General features: G+C 34.9%; 1 protein-coding gene across 1 annotated transcript in view; it reads left to right on the forward strand.

The window, feature by feature from the left end:
• LOC114333335 (tiggy-winkle hedgehog protein) overlaps positions 1 to 21,040 on the forward strand; it is a 351,824-nt gene that overhangs the window by 146,165 nt on the left and 184,619 nt on the right. The window lies entirely within an intron of this gene.

The raw sequence follows: 21,040 nt of genomic DNA on the forward strand, positions 1-21,040 counted from the left end.
CAGCTGCGTTACAGCTGCCATATTGGATAATTTTTGACATGTCATTTGAACATCCAATCAGAATAAAGTTATAATGCGCATGCGCCGGGATCGTCGGTTGTAACATATAAAAATTCACCCTCATATCGCTCGTAAAGAAGTATAACTTCAAAAAGTAAGAACTAAAAAAGGATATCAAATTCGAGAAAAACAACTTAAAATAATCTGCTATGCGGACGATGCAATACTAATCTCTCAAAGTGAAGATGATTTACAACGTATGCTGCACCAATTCAACATAATCGCCAGAAAATTTAACATGTTAATTTCCTCACAAAAGACAAAATGCATGGTTATAACAGCAGATCCAATAAGATTGGAGCTGGAAGGTCAGATCATAGAACAAGTGATGGAGTTTAAATACCTAGGCATCACACTATCTAGCTACGGAAGGCTCGAAACAGAAGTGGAAGATCAAGTGAATAGATTGCCTGAATGACACAATATGGAGAAATAAAAATATCGGAAAAGAAATGAAAGGCAGAATTTACAAAACAGTCATCAGACCAATAATGACATTCGCGGCAGAAACACGACCCGACACAGAGAGGAAAAACGATTGCTCGAAATAGCGGAGATGAAAACCCTTCGAAAAATCGATGGTAAGACTCTATGGGACAGAGCGAGAAGTACAGATATATGACGGAGATGCAAGGTGTATAACATTAATAACTGGGTAAGAAACAGAAGAATAGAATGGAATGACCACATAAGCCGAATGACAACAAATAGGATAGTCAGAACAGCGAGAGACGGTTCCCCAATAGGAAGACTATCAGTGGGAAGACCACGAAAACGATGGAACGACAACTTACTATAGGCACATTGAAAAAACAGAGTCATGTCTATACAAAAAGAAGAAAAAGAAGAAGAAGAAGAAGAAGAATTTCAGATTGATCGAAGTAAAATTACCAAAGATCTGTTGAATATCCCTACCTTCGACTCGCCTTGTCGCGTTTTCGCTCTAGCACGTTTGATCGTAAAAATAGTTTCGCGTACGCCACTGCGCGTGGTTCTCGCATGTATCTCAGTTCCTAATTCGAATTCGTCGGTATGTTAATGTGTGAGAAGTTTTGAATAGGAGGATTTATCAAAGGGACCACCGTTAAGCTGAAAATTGAATTAGTTGAAATAAGTGAAATAGTTCCGAGAACAAAAGTTTTTTAATGATCTGTTTTAGATAACGAATCGTGGCGTAGAATACGGGATGATTCTAGTTGGTATATTCTTTTTTTACCTAATTCGCTTTGGTAGTTCGTTTAAAAGATATCTGTGGTTGTAGACTCCTACCCCCGGAAAATTAATATTAGCACTTCTTGTGTAGAATGAACCCTTCTTCCAGAAACAACACTTGTCGCGGCCGGCGATTTTGAATGTTAGTTACGCGCGCGACATCAATTTTTTAAATAAAATTTCAACCCATCGGTTAAAATTCGATAATTTTTGAGAAGAGCAATGTTTCCATTTTGCCGCAAATGAAGTAAATTTCTATGAAGCTATTCAATAATTTTTATTTTAGTGTTAACTTAAACTTAGTCTTCAAAACATTAATATAAAATTTATATTTTGAGTTTCTGTAACAAATATGAGGCATTTAAAATATGCCTTCAGGAGCAGAAACTTGGAAGCACGACAAAAGCACAACAAAGAGGCTAGACTTTTGTGAATAGGTCCTTAAGAAAGATCCTAAAAATTTACTGGCCTAATAAAATACCGAATGAAAAACTGTGGAAAGGAACGAAACAAACCAGTATAATAACAACAATTAGAAGAAATGGAAATGGATCGGTCATACGTTAAGGAAATATCCTAGTAACATCACAAGACAAGCACTCGAATATCAACCTGAGGGGACAAGGAAGAGGGGCGACAAGATAAATAGGTTTGTTCTAGCGTCAGTTTCAAACGGTTTGAAACCATCAGGAACATGCGCATTTGTTTGATGGCGTTCAAGCAAACAGATTACTAGTTTGAAACGACTGGTCGGGCGTTCTAACGACAGTAAATTTTGATTTGGAAACTGGCGTCAAACGGTCAAAAGAGCTTGCGGATTTTGTCCGGATTTTAAGTTTGTGCGTTGCGCAGTGGAATTATTTGTTTGACGTTTACAAATTTTAAATGAAAGTAATAGGTTTTGACTATGTTACTTAACATTATTTACGTTTATAATATTAATTTTTAATATTTCTGGATACTTATAAGAATTATATGGATATTGGATACTTATAAGAAAAATGTATTTCTAATCTTACCTCAAAATTATAAATAAAAACAAACAATTTGACGTTGGTATTTTACTCCGATAAAAAAACGTTCTAGCAAAAAACAGTTTGTTACCAGTTTGTGGATGGAACATGCGCAATAAAACAGTACAATAATTTGGTGTCAAACTATACAAAACTACATGCTAGAACAAACCTATTACCTAGAACAAAACAGTAACCAGAGAACACAAGAGAATCGGCAAGTTGGAGGGAAGTAGAGCTTCACGATACGATACAATATCGATACTTTTTAAGTATTGAGTATTGTATTGGTTATGCCAATGAAGTATCGTACCGAGTATCGATATCGGCAATATTTTCTTATAAAAATATCGTATTGCTATTATCTACATATATTAAAATATCTACATAATTATATAATAATCCTTGACATAATTAAAAAGACATTAAATTAATAAAAAAAAATATTCTTTATTCATTTATCACTATCTTTATTAAACAAAGCTCTTAAAATATACATAGGTAGTGCAGTCACTGAAAGTGGATTTGAGCTATTTCCTCTGATTTCGTTGAACCTCAATAGATTCTTGTGAAAATTGGTGAGTAGTTAGAGGATACCTTATGGAACAAAGGTGATATAGTGCCGATTTGCGCTCTTTGCATTTTAGGGGTAAAATCCACCCATGCTTTAAAATTATTTTTTTATATTTCTGAAAGTGCAGTCATCGAAGGTTTTCACCTCCCATTTCGTTGAACCTCCATTGATTCTCGTGAAAATTGGTGAGCAGTTAGAGGATACCTCAGAAAACAAAAATGATATGGTGCTAACTTGCACTTCTTGCAATTAAGGCTGAAATCCACCCTTTTTAAATGGAAAAAAATGCAGATTTAAGCATTATGGCGTAAGTATAATTTATGATTGTAATTGATTTTTCAACCCTTTTAGCAACCTTAGCTTAAATAAAATTTCACGTAATTGTTGTAGCAATTAATGTTGGGCAACAATAACTCACAAATAATGAAGTATCATAAATAGAAATAGGAAATAATGAAGTATCATAAAATAGCATTTCATTACAATGCGAAAATAGAAGGTGCTCCATTTGAGAAAACTCAAGAAATACTCATTCAATTTCGACCAATCCTCTATACTAAAATTAAAACATTTACTATATTAATAATTTTTAGCAATAGACTATATTAAAAATAATTTGAACATAAATAGATTTCTTATAACTTATAGATTCTTATAAAAATTGAATATGGCTGAATGCTTATTTGAAAGTCGACTAAAACTTACTAATTCTGTATTGTTTAAAAACTACTTTTGAAAAGATAGGGAAGTCCCCGGAGATTCGGAATAAATCGCATTTCAGTATTTTTGTTGAAAATTATTTTTGCGTCATCATCACTCACTTCCATAATATTGCCACAAATTCCACTTGATAAACAATGTAATCATAACAGTCATTTACTCACTCTCAAGAGTTTCAAGTTCAGGCACTAAAATGTAAAATATTATAACAGCTGATGCTTGGGTTGCAGATCACTTAATACTTTTATGTAAATAATTATGATCTAAATACCTCTTCCACAAAATATAATCAAACCACTGTAGCGTTTTATTTTTTTTTCTTGATATCGATATTTTCAATAATATCGAGGCAAGCGTATCGACAATACAAGAGTATTGTATTGATTTCAGATAATGAGTATCGTATCGACATTAATATTGCTAAGGTATGTATTGTATCGGTATCGTATTGGTTTTCGATACGATATCAATACAATATCGATATTTGTATCGAATATCGCGAAGCTCTAGAGGGAAGTGAAAAACAAAGCAAGAAACAGAGAAGAACGGAAGGAACTGGTACACAGATTAACCATAGAATACACACAAGATGCTCTGAGCTGGCCACCAGCCGTCTTACACCATCGGCCAAGAAACGCAGATGCACCCAATAGGTACTCCACTAGGAGTGATGGTCCAAGAGAGAGCTCAGAACATACTACTTTGATAGGCAAAAACGGTTTTGATAGTATTTTCGAGGCACATTTTAAATGCCTCATGTTTTTTACCAAAACTTCTTTACCCTTCAACTTTAGAGCATTTTGATTTTTGTCGATGAGATGCTCTGATCAAAAGATATCGAATTTTTACCGTGGAGTTGGTACAAATTTTATTAAAAAATTGATATCACCCGCCAAACTGACATTCGAAATCGCAGGTCGTTTCAAGCGTTGTTTCTAAGAGAACGGATCATTCTACACAAAAAGTAGTAACAAACATTTTTGTTCAAAATCTCAGCTACATTTCTTGTTTGAAACATTTTTTTCTATGGTGCGGAACAGGGGCGCACGGATTCCTGGTATGGCCCTTTTCATGGGCATTTTTCAGTGCGTCACAAATGATAGAAAAAAAGGCAAGCCCGTGATAATATACATTTATAACAATTATTCTAACATGGCATTTTAGTTAAATCTGACAGTTGTCACATTTTATTTGCAATTTGGCATAAAAACAAATCAATTGTATTTATTGCATTTATAAAATGGTATTTTCTTTGATTTGTATAGTCTTATAAATTGTACAGATTATATTCGTAGATATACAATATTATACATGTAATTCGTAAATAATTTTTTTTTCGATTATAGCGCCATCTATCGACAACTAGAATAAATGTTATAAATTTGTGTAATCACTGACGTGCCTTTTTCTGTCACATGCAATTTAACCCGTTAGAAAGAAATCGAAAAACTGTGACGCACTGAAAGATGCCTATGAGAAAAAGAATACCTACTTAAATCGATGTGTCCGTTTTCCCCCCTACGTGAGGGGGTTTTAGAACGAAACTAGGGGGTAGAAATGGAAAACTTTTTTGCATAAGTTTTGGGGTCCCAAAATTGACATTCTCAAATAAATTCAGCTCGTTCGATCTATATAAATGTTCAGCGGCATTTTCGTCTTGACGACTGGGGTATTTAGTTTTTCTTATACATACTAAATAATATGTACCCATACGAATATGTCAACTGGTCTCTTGTGACGACAAGTTAGTGACGCCCATCCAAAGTTGTTTTTAATTAAAAAAAAATATTATACCTAATAAAAAAAGAATGTGTGTGTACTTTGTACGCACGTAAGAAGTTATACTTCTATTATATGATTTCAACGAAATCAATATACTTTAAACAGTTTATTTATATTTTATTTAAATATTAAACTAATTTTAATACTTACTACTTTCCAAAAATTTTTATTAAAACTATACCAAAAATGAAAATAATAAAAGAATAAAACACACGCAAACACATTGAAAAATGAAACAAAGAAATGATTTCTGAACAATAATTGTTGGGAACATTTTTAACTAAATACGTATTTTCTGAAAAAAAATATATAATAAATATACCTACAATCATAAAATCTATAAAAAAAAAATAAAAATTTGCATTGGGAATTGAACCTGCGTCTATCAGGTTGTTAGATTATTTTGAACTCACCCCACGCAGAATTTAACTACCGAGACATGTGAATGAACTGGGAAGATATAGTAATCAAACGTTTTAAAAATTTTTTGACAGTTGCTTATTGTCTTAGTTTAATCAATAAGTTTGATTCTTGTGGAATTAAAATACGACAAAATATCAAATTATGTAAATCAAAGCATTAATACCTACTAGCTAGGTAGGTACATTTTCCAAATAGGTACCTACGTAATTTGTAATTTTTTCTTACAAGACTGAAACATTTACAGTAAGGTCTATTTAAAAAGTCACTACAATTATAAACTTGCTTCTTGCTTTTTGTCTCTGTCCTCACAACAATAAAAACTAATATACACAACATTTGTTTATCCATAATCTCCATATTATTTTTTTAACACCCAATCAGATTTCGTATAACGTTTGAGCGACTAATACCATACGTGACCATACTATCGGTGTGCGCATGCGCCCGGCAAAATAAAATTCACCCTCGTGCCTAAAGAAGTATAACTTCAAAAATTGTCCGGCTAATTGGTCTTTACCTTCTTCTTCAAGTGCCGTCTCCGTCTCCTAATCGGAGGTTGGATATCATCATCACTATCTTTACTCTATCCACCGCTGCTCTAAAGAGTTCTATAGAACTGCATCTAAACCAGTCCCTTAAATTCTTTAACCATGACACTCTCCTTCTTCCTGTACTCCTTCCGCCTCTTATCTTTCCCTGTATTATCAGTCTTAGCATTTCATATCGCGGTCCCCTCATTACGTGTCCCAGATATTGTAACTTTCTTATTTTTATTGTGTTTATTATTTCGCATTCTTTACCCATTTGTCGCAATACTTCCGTGTTCGTTTTCCTCTGTGTCCATGCTATTCTAAGCATCCTTCTGTAACACCACATTTCAAATGATCCTTACACCACATTTCAATTTTAAATGGTCCTTACCAAGCCATCTAATTAAGTAAAAAAAAATTAACTCCTCATTAGCAAATGATTCTACCGAATGAAATCTTATGAAATAATCAACCTTTCACCTTGACCACTCTGTAGAAAGCGAGAGGTGTCACTCGTTTAATTTCCAATTTAAATACTTCTCGGGATAATTTAAAAATAATATGCTAATAATTCATTTAAAACAAAGGGCGTTATATGTACTAACATCCTCTCTCTTGTAGCAATGAGTCTATAAAACGCAGAGATGCAATTTAGATGAACTCAACTCGAAATGGGCATTTATGGTTGTCATTCGAGAGATGCAGTGTAGAGATGGGGGAGTTTTCGGATCCTATAAGTGAATTACCGACAGGGGAATTTTTTGAATATTATTAATTTATTTTTGATGCAAAAAATACCTTGTAGGGGAGCAAAGTATGCTAAATTTGCAGTCACTCGAGTGTTATGGGGACTTAATTTTCCATTTCCAACAATCATTTTTTTAGATTATAGCGCTATCTATACATAATTCGAAAAAATATCTCGAATAAAAGTTACTTATTTTTACGTAAGGAATCCAAATCTGAAATAGAAAATGAGGGCTTCCATTTAAGATTTTAAAGTAACCCCCCACCCCACCTCCGTGGGGAGTCATGTTTGGTGCCATACGATAGATTTTTCAAATATATTGAATAAGTGTATTTTTCAGTTTTTCGATCTGATGTTCATTTCGCGAAATATCGCGGGATTCATATTTCAAATTTTAAATTTACCCCCCACCCCTCTCCGATGGGAAGTCGTGTTTGGTATATTTCAATAAATTATTGAAAAATATTGAGCACATAGTTTTTAGTTTTTCGATTTGTCATTCATTTCGCGAAATATTCGCTTTTCTTGTGAAACTTTGGGACTCACCCATTTTTGAAATATACACTGTTTTGCATGTATGTACTTAAATCACCTTATCTTAATCTGAAGATTTCGAGTTTTTCTAAGGATAGATTTTTTTTCGGCCCCCCCTTAACGAACTCCCCTGCATTAAGAGCCAATATATTGTAGAGGTACATTTTCAGGGTACAAGGTTTCTCCCCATGTAATAATCTGACGCGCTCGAGTAACTGCAAAAATCCCCGCTTGGGCTCCCCTACCATTCCGCCCTATAAATATTAAAAGATTAGATTTTTAGTGTGTAATGAAATATTTTCGCCGGAAAATGCTGTATAAAATAGTTATTTATGAAACAGTTCGTGAAGAGTGCTATACATCGCGTAAGTTCGCAAAAAGTACTTCACGCACAGTTTCATACAATATTTTATCTACGATAAACAAATAAAAAAAAAACTGTAACTCTTCGTTACTGGAATTCATTTCTATTTTACAATTTTTAGAACTTTGACATTTAAAAATTCTAACTTCTTTCAAACCACAAAACTGTCAAAACTTTTGTCGTAATTATTGCTGACAATGTCATCACCATGACAACGCGAAAGTTAGGGATATTTGATTAAATGAAAGTGTGCCAAAAACAGTGCGAAAAAGTAAATCCCATTTAAAATACATTGTTACTTCAGACACACTTTAAATCCTTTACGCATATCTATAATGACAGTTTTCACAAACTAAAAACTTTTACATAATATGAGATAAAGTAGATAAACGTTATATGGGGGTTATAATTTAACCTTCAAGTTTCATAATGTTAAATTTATTTTATTTTGAGTTTGAGTTAGACCAAGTCAGTTAGCGTCCAATATTTATTCTATTTACACATCGTATTTGCCGTGGACACCCGAGAGAATCTATTCGTTGTTCAAGTGCTTATGTAGAAGTGCAGAGATGTCAACTGTGACGTATATATTTGTTTTATCGACTACAAAAAAGCATTTGATAGAGAAAAATTGTTAACCTCATAACTATCTTGACAGAAGCGTGGGATTAGATGATAGAGATTTAATAATCATATTTTGTATTACAACTAAACTGCCAACATTAAAGTGGATGACCAGTCAACAGAGTCAGTCTCCATATATAGAGGACTGGGACAAGGATACATTCTGTCCCCTGTGTTATTTAATAAGTACGTACTCTGAACATATCTTCGTCATCAGCAATCACTGGGAGAACTACAGGAATGAAAACAACAGTAGTTTTTGCAGGTAGCTTAGATAGTTTGCAAAGAATAATATCGCCCATTTCAGATGTAAGTAGAGAATATGGACTTGATCTCAATACGAAAAACACAAAGTACATGGTAGTAAGTAAGCGGGAAATATTAAATACACGGCTTTTGGTTAAAATTGACAGGGTGGACAGCTACACATACCTTGGTACCAACATAAACAGCCAATGGGACCACTCCAGTGAAATAAACCAACGCATAGAAAATCAAGATCAGCGTTTGTAACGATGAAGTCTCTTTTCAAAAGTCACGATTTACCACTTCGTACCAAAATCTTGACATAACAGATCTAAAATACCGTCCTATCAGTCTGCTATCACACATATATAAAGTTTTCACAAAAACTATCAAAAAAAGACTGGAGGCTAAGCTAGATTTCTATCAGCCTAGAGAACAAGCTGGGTTTAGATTTGGATAAAGCACTAACGACCACTTACTGGTAATAAAAAACTTGAGAAGTCGGCGGAATACAACAAACCATTGGCACTGATATTCGTGGACTGCGAGAAAGCGTTCGATACCATAAACCAGCAGAAAATGTTAAAAGCATTGACAGAATGCCGAATAGACCATCGCTACATTAACATGATAAAATATATCTATCAAAAGGCAACGGCTAGCGTAAGACTGTCTGATCAACAAACTAATAAATTCTATATGCATCGAGGAGTACGGCAAGGAGACACCATCTCACCAAAGCTGTTCACAACCCTTTTACACTTTTAAGAAGGCAGATCTGAACGAATATGGTATTAATATAAATGGAGAAAAGCTCAGTCATTTGAAATTCGCAGATGACATCGTCCTTATAGCCGATCGTATGGATGATGCAATAATAATGTTGAACAAATTATATCAAGCTTCCTTAGATGTCGGACTAAAGATTAATATCAACAAGACGCAAATAATGACTAATCTGGTGCTAAATCGTAATATTGTTGTTGATGGAATGGATATTGAGCAGACTGCATCTTATAAGTATTTGGGACATGAAATTTGGTTGGGAAGAGATAACCAGACGTGCGAGCTCCCACGTAGCATATAATTAACCTGGACAGCGTTTGGTAAACTGAGCTATGTATTTAAATCGGACTTACCCATGTGCCCGAAAAGGAAAATCTTTGACCAGTGTGTGTTGCCTGTACTCACTTATGGGGCGGAAACATTAACACTCATAAAAAAGGTAGTGAACAAGATTCGCATAACTCAGAGGGCTATGGAGCGCCAGATGTTGGGTGTCTCCCTGAGGGACTGAATCCCAAACGAAGAAATATCCCAAACGTAGAACAAAAACAACGGACGCCGTCGAAAGAATCGCGTCGCTCAAGTGGAATTGGGCAGGACACGTCGCCAGATTGTCAGACAACCGATGGACAAAACGTATTGTCGAGTGGAGGCCACGAGAAGAAGCACTACGGAGCAGAGGACGACCACCAACCAGATGGGCTGACGATCTGAAGCGTATTGTCGGCAACTGGATGCAAGCCGCACAAAACAGAGATGGAAAGAGCTGAGGGAGACCTATGTCCAGCAGTGGACGAGTACGGGTTGATGATGATGACCAAAATCTTGATCATCAGATGCTATGTATTTTCTACGTTACTATAGGGAGCAGAGGCCTGGTCACTTTTTGAAGCTTCTTTAAGAAAACTCGAAGCCTTCGAGATGTGATGTTACAGACGCATTTTCTGAAGAAGAATCATTCATGGGTCGATCGTGTGACTACGTGGTCCTACTGCCTGTGACTATGTTGAGGTACTACGTTGAATGGGCAAGGAATGCGAGATTATTGACACAATCAAAGAGCGCAAACTAGAATATCTTGGCCATATAATGAGGAATGAACAGAGATATGGCTTGTTGCAATTCCTTTCTCAGGGCAGAGTATCTGGAAAGAGAGGACCAGAGAGAACCTACAACCCGATTATTTCTAATAGAAGTTAGAATAGCCATGGTGATCGCCATCATCCGGAACGGATAGCCACCTTAAGAATAGTATTAGCAATAGGGCTACGTATAAAGTTAGTAGTTGGATAGTTACAATGTAATGGTCGCAGTTCTCATTCGAAATGTAGTGCTTCTTCGATCTTCATACGATTTAGACTCGTTTAAAAAGTGATTTAAAGATTCATATCAATGAACCGATTTCGAAGATTCGCTTCCAGAGTTCCAGTAGTTATTGCACTGACTCACCTTTACTAGTCCACCGCCTCGCGTAAAACCCAGTCGGCTAACTATAGCATGAAATTGTTTATTGCGTTGGTAATAGTGTTAACGCAAATTGATATTTGATAGCCGACTACAGGGAGGTCCCTCAGTACTCGTTACCTTCTGTCACACGGTCAATTAAGGATTTTGACAACTTGTAAATCATACAAGTGGCAAGACAGGTGAATATGGGCAAACGTATAAAACACGGCGGAAAGGATTTTACTGTTACTTAGAATTTTTTTAAATTATTAAAATGCCGAAATGAAAATAGTGAGATTTTACAGAAAAAGTGATATAATTTAAGTTACCATTTGCATGTCATAACATTCGACAAAAGATATCAAATAAACATAATTGACCACCATGAGAACATAAGAGAATACGAGGAAGACTTTAAAATTAGGTGAAGTCATAAACTTAAAATGGGAAACATGGTCGAGAAAAATTATTACCTTAGACAACAGTAATGCATAGAAACCATAAAAAACAATTCAAAAATAAATATAATAAGCACGATAAGTCTTCTTCTTGACGTGTTTATACGTGACGAATGTTGCGGTCATCATGCAATCTTTCTCTTGTCTGCACACGGAAACGCTGCACAGATCTTGTGTTGAACCTGGTTCTGAGGTTCTTTAACCAGGATGTTCTTCCTGGACCTCGCCTTCCAATTATTCTTCGCCCTGCAGAATACATTCATGGAGGAGGACATATCTGGATTCATTCCGCATAATGCACCTTCTAAAATTTAAATAAACTGTAACTTTTAAGATTCGATGGTGTTCAGTACCTCTCGGTTTTTCTTCATTATTCTGAGACCTCTTTATTGGTAATTCAGTCAGTCCATGGGATCTTGAGTATTCTCCGATATAGCTACATCTCAAACGCTTCCAATCAGGGGCGTAACAAACTCCGTCGCCCCCCCCCCCCCCCGCAGAATAGAAAATGGGACCCCCTTTAAAAAATTACTAAATGCAACTTGTGTAACAAAAACGTATATGTGTTAGTGTATTTATTCACTGTTTATAAAAACTTATATTTTTGATCTTTATTGGTATAGAATAAAATAGAACAAAAATTGAGAGCATAGGCGCAAAATTTCGTGTAGGCGCAAAATTTTATTAGTTTTCTCAGGATTAAAAAAAATGAATGCATTTAAAAAGCATTAGTCCAAAATTTTGCGCCTACACTCTTTAAATTATTACATTATTACATAATATTATTCTATGAGATGAACACTTTCTTTGTGCACTACTATCAGCGAATATATCTACAATTCTTTTATTAATATCTATCTGATGGGCAACTTCGTTTTCAATACTTATAAGCGCTAGAGAAGATAACCGTGCTTCTGACATTGTACTACGAAGATATGGTTTTATTAATTTAAGTAATAGAAATATATCTCTCTGAACTAGCGGTCATAACAAGTAAAGTTGAAAACAAGGTGTACGCATGACACACTTCTGGTACGCAACATGCAAGCACTAGTGCAATAAAAATCTATAAGAATAATTTTGGCTGCATCATAAATTGAGTTCGCCGATTCCAACTGTGTCCTTAATGATTTTCTAACAAATTGCAGTTGCTCCAAAAACTCTTACTTAAATCTGACGGGTACGCAGCAACTAATTTACTGGCTCCTGCAAAAACTTCTGAATCCGATTTGAAAAGATGTCCACTTCTGAGATGTAATGTAAGACTTTAAAATCGTTGTTCACTTTGTACATACTTATAAATTCAGCTAGAATTTGTTCAATGACTACATCGAGATTTCCGAAAAACACGCCTATTTCTTCAGTATTTGAGATGTGTTGATTATGTAATAATTCATCAAAATATTTCTGAACTCTGTCAAACCTTTTGATTTTAAAAGTACAGGGAAAGTCACAATTAGTAGCAAAATCTTTGGATTCTTGCAAAATGACGTATCTTTTTGCCTAAAGATTTGACAAAAATTCTTTAGAGTTATGTGCCTAAAGTACTAGTATTTTGTAAAATAGATGCGAAGACATATTCAAACTGTTCCATTTTATTTTTTTAATTATTAGTTTTCATTCTCTACTCACGATCTGTGGTTGTTAATATTATTTTAGACAGTGTTTTAAAATTTTCATGTATTTCTGCTTTACACCAAGCAGAGTTTGAAACCTGGATGCCCACCTAGTCACCGATAACGTTTTTAGAGTAAACGATTTTGGTTGGACGTTTTTCTGCATTCTTTGGTAAATCGAATCGAAGGTTTGAAGATTTCTAGGCACTACTTAACAGCGTTGCGTATGCATGCGTAAAATAATATATCAATAACACATTTTTACATATATTAGACGACAAGATGGGGCCCCTGATATATAGGGGCCCCCGCAAGCTTCATGCTGCGGGGGCCTCTGTTACGCCCCTGCTTCCAATGTCTTGAACTTCTATGCGGTCAATGTTCATGAGTCAATACTATAAAACAGAACGTAGAAAAGGTAGCATCGCATCATGTTCCATTTTATATCAAGAGAGATTGTGGCTTCTGATGGAGGTCCGTTGTCCGATTGAAGGTGAATCTAGCTATTCCGATGCGTGCTCTTATTCCCTGCTTGTGTTTCTACACTGTTTCTACAAGGGTTTGGTTTACGGGAGTTGACCTGTTATCTTTTTCTTACTTTCTCGTCAACTTTGTCTTCTTCAGATTATATTAAGTTCGTATTGTTGAGTGTGGTACGTGATTTTATTTATAAAGTCTTGTAGGTCTTCTAAAGCCGGATTTGTCGATATGAAAAGATTTGGCTGATTTATCTTACGACGGTACGGGGCGAGACCAGGAAGTGCCGAGAACGTGCGATTTCTATTGTTCTGCGCTCCGTGCCGTCCACATCCCGGTGTAACATAAATAAGCCTTAAGTTGTCCGAAAATAGAATAGTGTAATCTGCACATCTGATGTTGTTCAGTCGGCACTTTTAGTAGAAGACTAGTGAAGGCAAAATACAGTTTTGCTTTACTCCATGCATGATTTTTAAGTATTCGGTGTGTTCACCTTCAATAATTCTAAGTTTTGTGGTTTGGTTCCAGTAGAGGTTTGGCATTATCTTAGCCTGCTGTACTCTATCAAACGCCTTCTCGTAATCAACTAGACATACGTATACGTCACAATTGACCTCTTTGCACCTTTGGAATAATAAGACTCTCTAACGGAACCTCTCTCGTACCAACAGCATTTATAAACTCAAACTGGTTGGGGGAAATTTGACTCTCACACAACTTTTAAATTTTCTCATGTACTTATTAAGAGTATCTTCAGGAACACTTTTAGGAGATGACTCATGACATTAGGCTTTTCGTATCGTGTTTCACATTTCTTGGCTCCTGGCTTTTTAGAAGTGCAGCAAACTCAGGCTTCAGCTATTTTATTGGTATTTCTTCAGAGTCGTATATGTGGTTTCGTAACTCTGTGATTATTGCCATTAATTCATTATTTATTAGTTTGACTAGTCCTGTTTGTATATTATCGGGGCCTGCTGCTTTACCACCCTTTAGCTATGTTACTGTAGAATGAACTTCTTGCTGCAATATTCTTGGAAAATCATTTACTTCTTCTTCTAGCTCAAGATTGGTACAGAAAATGTCATCTACTATAGGTTTAACTATCCCTTTCAAGTTAAACTTCCAAATTCCTTCTGAAACTCCTAAAATGACTTCCGGTATAATACGTTGTCACTAATCTAGCGTATTAAGTCGTTAACAAGCAACACAAATAGGCAAAACTGCTTTTTTGCTTCCTCTTTATTTTTCTATTTGCCGTTTTTATCGTTCTTACACTTTTTATTTACTCGTAGCAAATTAAAGCCTCAATTAAACTGTATACTTCATTATATCAATTAGCATTTCTACCTTGGGAAGTCCGTCCATCCATTTAAATAAATAAATATTTATAAATAGTACTTTAGTTTGCAGTACCATTATCGTGTTTAAAAATTAGTTAAAACAAATAGAAATCGGTGTTTGCTGATCGAGTATCAAGCTGATTTGATTTTTTATTAAGTTATAAAAGTCACATCGAATAAAAGTTTGCATGGATAATTATTAGAAATACCGATGACATTGTTATTATATAGATGTTATTGTTTTATTACTTTAGGAAAACCCGTTTTGGAGCTCAGAATTTAAATGATCAGATGTTACGTTTTTTCTATCTTGCTTTATGGCTGTAAAAGTTGGACAATGGATTCTGAAACAGAATAAAGAATATATATGCCAAACAAAGAGGGCATAGCAGGATCACTTGCTGAACATCCAAAAAATACGGACCATCCGGAAAATTTCCGAATTTCTGTCTCCTAGCAAATATTCGCCGTAGTCTCGGACTTTTTTCTTTCCATATATTGCCATACCTTGCTCCTGTGGCCATATATACATCGGCGAAACTGGTCGGTCTGTTAAAACTCGAGTAAAAGAGTATCAAAGATGCATTACAGAATGACACTACTCGGAAGACACTACTTACATAGGAACAAAACGTTGAGATGGAACCATATACGGATCGTCCCAAAAAGACACGGTTGGTTAATGAAAAATATAGTTTAATGAGGCGCTCTAGCATAAGAAATAAAACAAAGATGATGACGAACTATATTAAAATCCCTACCACATAACATTGAATGAGTTTATGTATTGTTATCTGTGGGATTATTTCGAAGTTAAGGATGTTGGATTTGGATTAAAGAGATTATAATATTATTAGATACTTGTTCAAAGTGTTTAGAATGCAATTCAATATTTTATTATCACGCATTGGTATTATATGATAAAAATGTAGATCCTTGTCTGTTTTATGAAAAAAAGTTTTAAATTAGATCCAACTGGCGAAACCAAAGGAGATACCAACTTTTATAATGAGATGTGTTCAAAGGAAAAAAAGGAAATATAATGCATTGAGACGAAGTCATCTCCAATATTATAAAATCAGAAAATATCAGAAAATCAGAAAATGTTATTACCAAATAATCGGAAAAATATTTAATAAAATACCATACGTATACAACTAATATAACTATAGATATGTATTTGTCCAGGGCCGTGCGGTGCTATGATGCGGTGAGGCAGTCGCATCAGGCGGCATCACAAGGGGGCGGCATAATCAGTAAAATGAAAATACATCAAAATAATCATAGGAATAAGAAAGGGTGTGCAAAATAGAACATTTGAAAAATATCCGATGGTGTGTCACTCGAGTTTAAGGCTAAGGCCAGACAAGCGATAATTTACGTCGCCGTAAGAGCAGTAAAATGGAGCGCGAAAAATGGGTACTATCCTATGTTGCTGCGCTATATTTTACAGCTCGTCTGGCCATCCACTACTCTCACCGTGGGACCCATTTTCGCGCTTCATTTTACTGCTCTTACGGCGCCGTAAATGATCGCTTGTCTGACCTTAGGCTAAAGCATGCCACTCTGTAAACTTAGTTTTAAAAGTGAAATCGTCTTCTTCTACAGAAACAATACCCTTTTTTTATATCATTTTTGTATTTTTGTACACTTTTTTTTTCTGGTTCTACCAAGCGTTGGGAAGCTCTGAAAAAACATGTTTCACAACTAACTTTAAAACCATTAAGTGATACTAGTATATGGTCAAGTCGAATAGATGCATTGAAACCTTTAAGGTTTTGTGAAATAATATGATGCCTTATTCGAAATAATAGAAGAAGTCAACAAAGATACAGAAACTAAAGCACGAGGATTAGCAAAAAATATTAAAAATTATAAATTTATATGCGGTGTAGTTCTTTGGCATGATATTTTATTTCATATCAATTCGGTCTCAAACGAAAATTACTGCTAATGAAATTGCAGAAAATCTTGATATAAGCTCCGAATTTCCAGCGAAAAATAAAATTCGAGCTAGGAGAAAAAAGCGTCAGTTTAATGACGAAATATCTATGGATGAGCTCTTAACAGAAGAAGATAAATTTAAAATAATTTTTTTTATCTATATTTTAGACATTGTCATTAATTCTTTGATTGTTCGATTTTCGCTTCTAGAAATTCATAAATAAATGTTTGATGATATTGTTAAATTGGGGAAAATAAATGATAAAACATTAAAAAAATATTGTATGAACCTTCATTCAATACTTTCAATAAAAAAAGAATCGGATATACGGGCAAATGATCTTCTAGAAGAATTGTGTGATATATCCCAAATGATAACATAATATGTAGTCCATGAAACCGTTAGAAGTTTTGAACTATTTCTGTACCAAATGTAGTTGTATCGCTAACAATTTTATTAACACTTTCTGTCTAGGTAGTGAGTGAGGAAAGAAGTTTTTCAAAATTAAAAATTATTAAAAACTGTTTACTCCATAAGACAAACAAAATTAAAAAAAATAGCACTCATTTCAATAGAGTCCTCACTGGCTGCTACTTTAGACTACACCAATCTGATTAACGAATTTGCCAAAATTAAAATCAGAAGGGTAAAATTGTAATTTTTGTAAATGTCACTTAATGTTAATACGTATTTCATTTAATTTAAATTATGTTTTCTTTTTAAAATAAAAGTGTGTTCATTTTGTGCAGTTGCATTTAATAAAAATAAAAGTTAAGTTATATTTAAGGGGCGGCATTTCGAAGACTTGCATCATATTGAAAAGATGTACCGCACGGCCCTGTATTTGTCACCAGTGCTCTTTTATTATAGCGAAGTCGTCTTCCAAGAAGCTTTAGGAGACTGTAAGAATGGGATGATCAGAACCGGTAAAATCCTTAATAATATAAGATATACCGAGGACACTGTCATAATATTTACTTTAACTACAAAGTCTGACAAACATACTGGAACGGCTAAACGAAAAGTGTACCATATATGATATTAAAATGAACTTCAAGAAAACAAAATTCATGGTCATTACAACATCCAAGACACCGAGACACTCCGTTTTACTGAAATATTTTTTTCCATCTACCTCTACCGAAAGTATACTTTTCCTGACCTGATTGTAGGGAGCAAATTCGTACTTTTGCTCCCTAGGGAGGAAAAGTAAAAGTGACGTCATGGTATTTCATTCATGAAATATAACTTATTGATGCCCTGTACAATATCTATTTATTACGTAAGTATCTATACATTTTAACGTTTATTTATAAAACACCCTGTATTTTGCAGAATGGTAAAAAACAGTAAATTGTTATTTTGATTTAACAATGTTTACATTAATAATTTGACTTATATTTGACAGTTGACAGTTATATTGTACCTACTTGTTAGTTTTAGTTCTAATAAATTTTGTTGGTTAGTTACATAAATAAATTAAGTAAAAATGAAAAAATGACTTGTTGTTTGAGGAAGCAGGGCCGTAACTACCATTGGGGCAACCGGGGTAGTGCCCCGGGGCCCCCGGCCAAGAGGGGCCCCGCAGGGGCTCTCGTTTGGTTGGCCGTGCATAGATTTTAACGAGAAAAATAAAAATATGTATTTTAAAAGCCGATCCTAACGAAATAGTTTCAAATGACACAATTCTAAAAAGACCTTACAGATGCACCCTAGACCTCAACATAAAGTTGAGGGGGCTAAGCTGGGGCCCCCGAGACCATAAAATAAAAATTTAAATGATTACCTAGGAAATTAGTTATTTTGGCGTAATTAAACCTAAAATGAAATGCCATTGGAAGAGGAGGCCCGGGCTAAGCTGGGGCCCCCGAGACCTTTCGTAAAGATATAAATTGTTACTGAGAAAATTAGTCATTTTGGCGAAATAAAAACTAAAATGCAACCGGAATATGAGCCCCCCGTCCCAGCTATATTGTCTTAACCAATTTACCCCAGGCCACATATTGATACGTGAAAGGAACCACATTGTAGCCGAACAATGTACTTGCATAAAACAAATGAGATGATACTTGCAAAATTATTTAACTTAAAATAAGGTGATTTCAAACTTTTTTGTGTTGGTCAACTAAAATAGCAATATGTAGGTACTTAGGTCGTGAAATGCATTAAAATGAGTTTCAAGGGGTTATATATCAAGCATTTTTCCGGACTCCCCCATTCCCGCTGGGGGATAAACCCCAGACCCCACGGTAGAGGCCCCCAGATCACGTTTGCCCCGGGGCTCCCAACATCGTAGTTACGGCCCTGTGAGGAAGGTGGAAAAATCATATGTATAACATGGGAGTAAAGTGTCTTTTCCTCCCTTGAATATTACTGCCCTCCGCTACGCGTCGGGCAGTAAACTTCATTCTCGGGAGGAAAAGTAGCACTTTCCTCCCTAGTTATACAAATAGCTATTTGAGCGTTAGTCCCGATCGCTTACTCTTGGTCGCTTGGTCCCTATAAGTATGTTTCATCTAGGTCACTCACCAGTGCTGACACGAGTATTTGCCATCGCTGATATGAGGTAATTGACGATTACTTACGCCTAAAATAGATTTAACCCTTTAACTTTTGTTTTCACCCATTTTATAACATTAAAATGTGAAAATCTTGAATTATCCATGTCTGTCTGTCCGTCCGTTAACACAACCCCTCCGTTATTAAAATAGAATGATACATGAGGTGTCGAATGAGAGCTTAAAATCTCAAGCTGGTATTTAGGTGAGAAATTTGACCTTGAACATCCGATTCCAATTCCGGAGTCGCAACCGGAAGTACTATTTTATAGATGAAGGAAATAGTACAAGCGATATATTATTCGACGCTTCCTAGCAAGACGAGAACAAATATATACTTTTGATTTTTATATCACTACAGGTTAAAAAGTTTTAACCAGAAGTGCCACAGTTGAACAGTTATATTTACAATTATTTATCTTTGTGTTTTCTTGCAAGATTTGAGATAGTTTTTTAACACTGGACATTATGTGTTGCTGTATATTAGAAATCTATCAAGAGGAGACAGAACACAAAAGGCATCCTCTCATCCGGTTGATTTGATACGAAATAATCTTCTAATGCCCGTATTAAGTGAAGCAGAAAGGCCTCGATACTCGATAAATATTCGGTGACAACGAGCAAAACTATCACGCTCTTATGGCCAAATTTCGTCTCCGATTATGTCGGTAACTTGATCCAGTATCGGATATCCAGTGTCGCAGTACCGATGAAATGAAATTGACGTTTGTGTCAAAGTACTGAGATGGGTACGCCTGGATGCACATGCTGCCTCGGTTTCCTTTTGGTATATTGCAGGTATCTGTTGCGGTACTTGACCTGAATGTCCGAGATTAGGTAACGTACTCTTTGTGTTTTTGTATACAGGGTGTATTTTAACGTTTTCCCATAACTTTGTTTTTAATAATAATTTCTATCTTAATATTCTTCTAAAATTTGTATTGTCTCATCTTAATTTTGATCGAATATATCTTTGGCAATATCCATCCCATTAATCTTCTTTCTTCTTCTTGACTAGCTTTACAACTCTGGGTGAGTCTTCGCTGCATCTAGAGATGTATCAAGTCAAACTAGTTTGATTTTACTCAACAAACTTGACTTGAAAACCTAACTTTTTTGAAACCAAACTTTTTTTGCAAAAAAGTTTGACTTGACTTGAATTTGATATCTTTAGGTTTGACTTGAAATCAAACTTTTTCAAACAGTTTGAAGTTTGAATATCATGTTGCGCAACGTATAGGTCTGAATCTGTACTCTGCTACTCCGTAAATTAGTTTGTAGTTCATATTAAGAAGTCTATGCTTGGCTTGATTATTACGTTCGTTTTGAAGTGTGTGCTTTGTGAAAACATAATATCTCAACCTGAATATTTTTCGGCACAGAATAAGTACCAGAACAAATTAAGTCTGATTTTGAAGGTATTCCCACTGCAAAAATTAAAAACAAAAGTCTTTAGTCCAAGCAGAATTAATGAAGAGAAATAAATATACTGATTTAATTGATGTTGCGGCAGGTGTTTTCAAAACAATGAAAATTGCAAGGTGCACAGAGATGGGCAAAATACTGTATATGAATATTTGAAAT

Source organism: Diabrotica virgifera, chromosome 1 (genome assembly GCF_917563875.1).
Source record: "Diabrotica virgifera virgifera chromosome 1, PGI_DIABVI_V3a".
In the NCBI taxonomy this organism is placed as follows: domain Eukaryota; kingdom Metazoa; phylum Arthropoda; class Insecta; order Coleoptera; family Chrysomelidae; genus Diabrotica; species Diabrotica virgifera.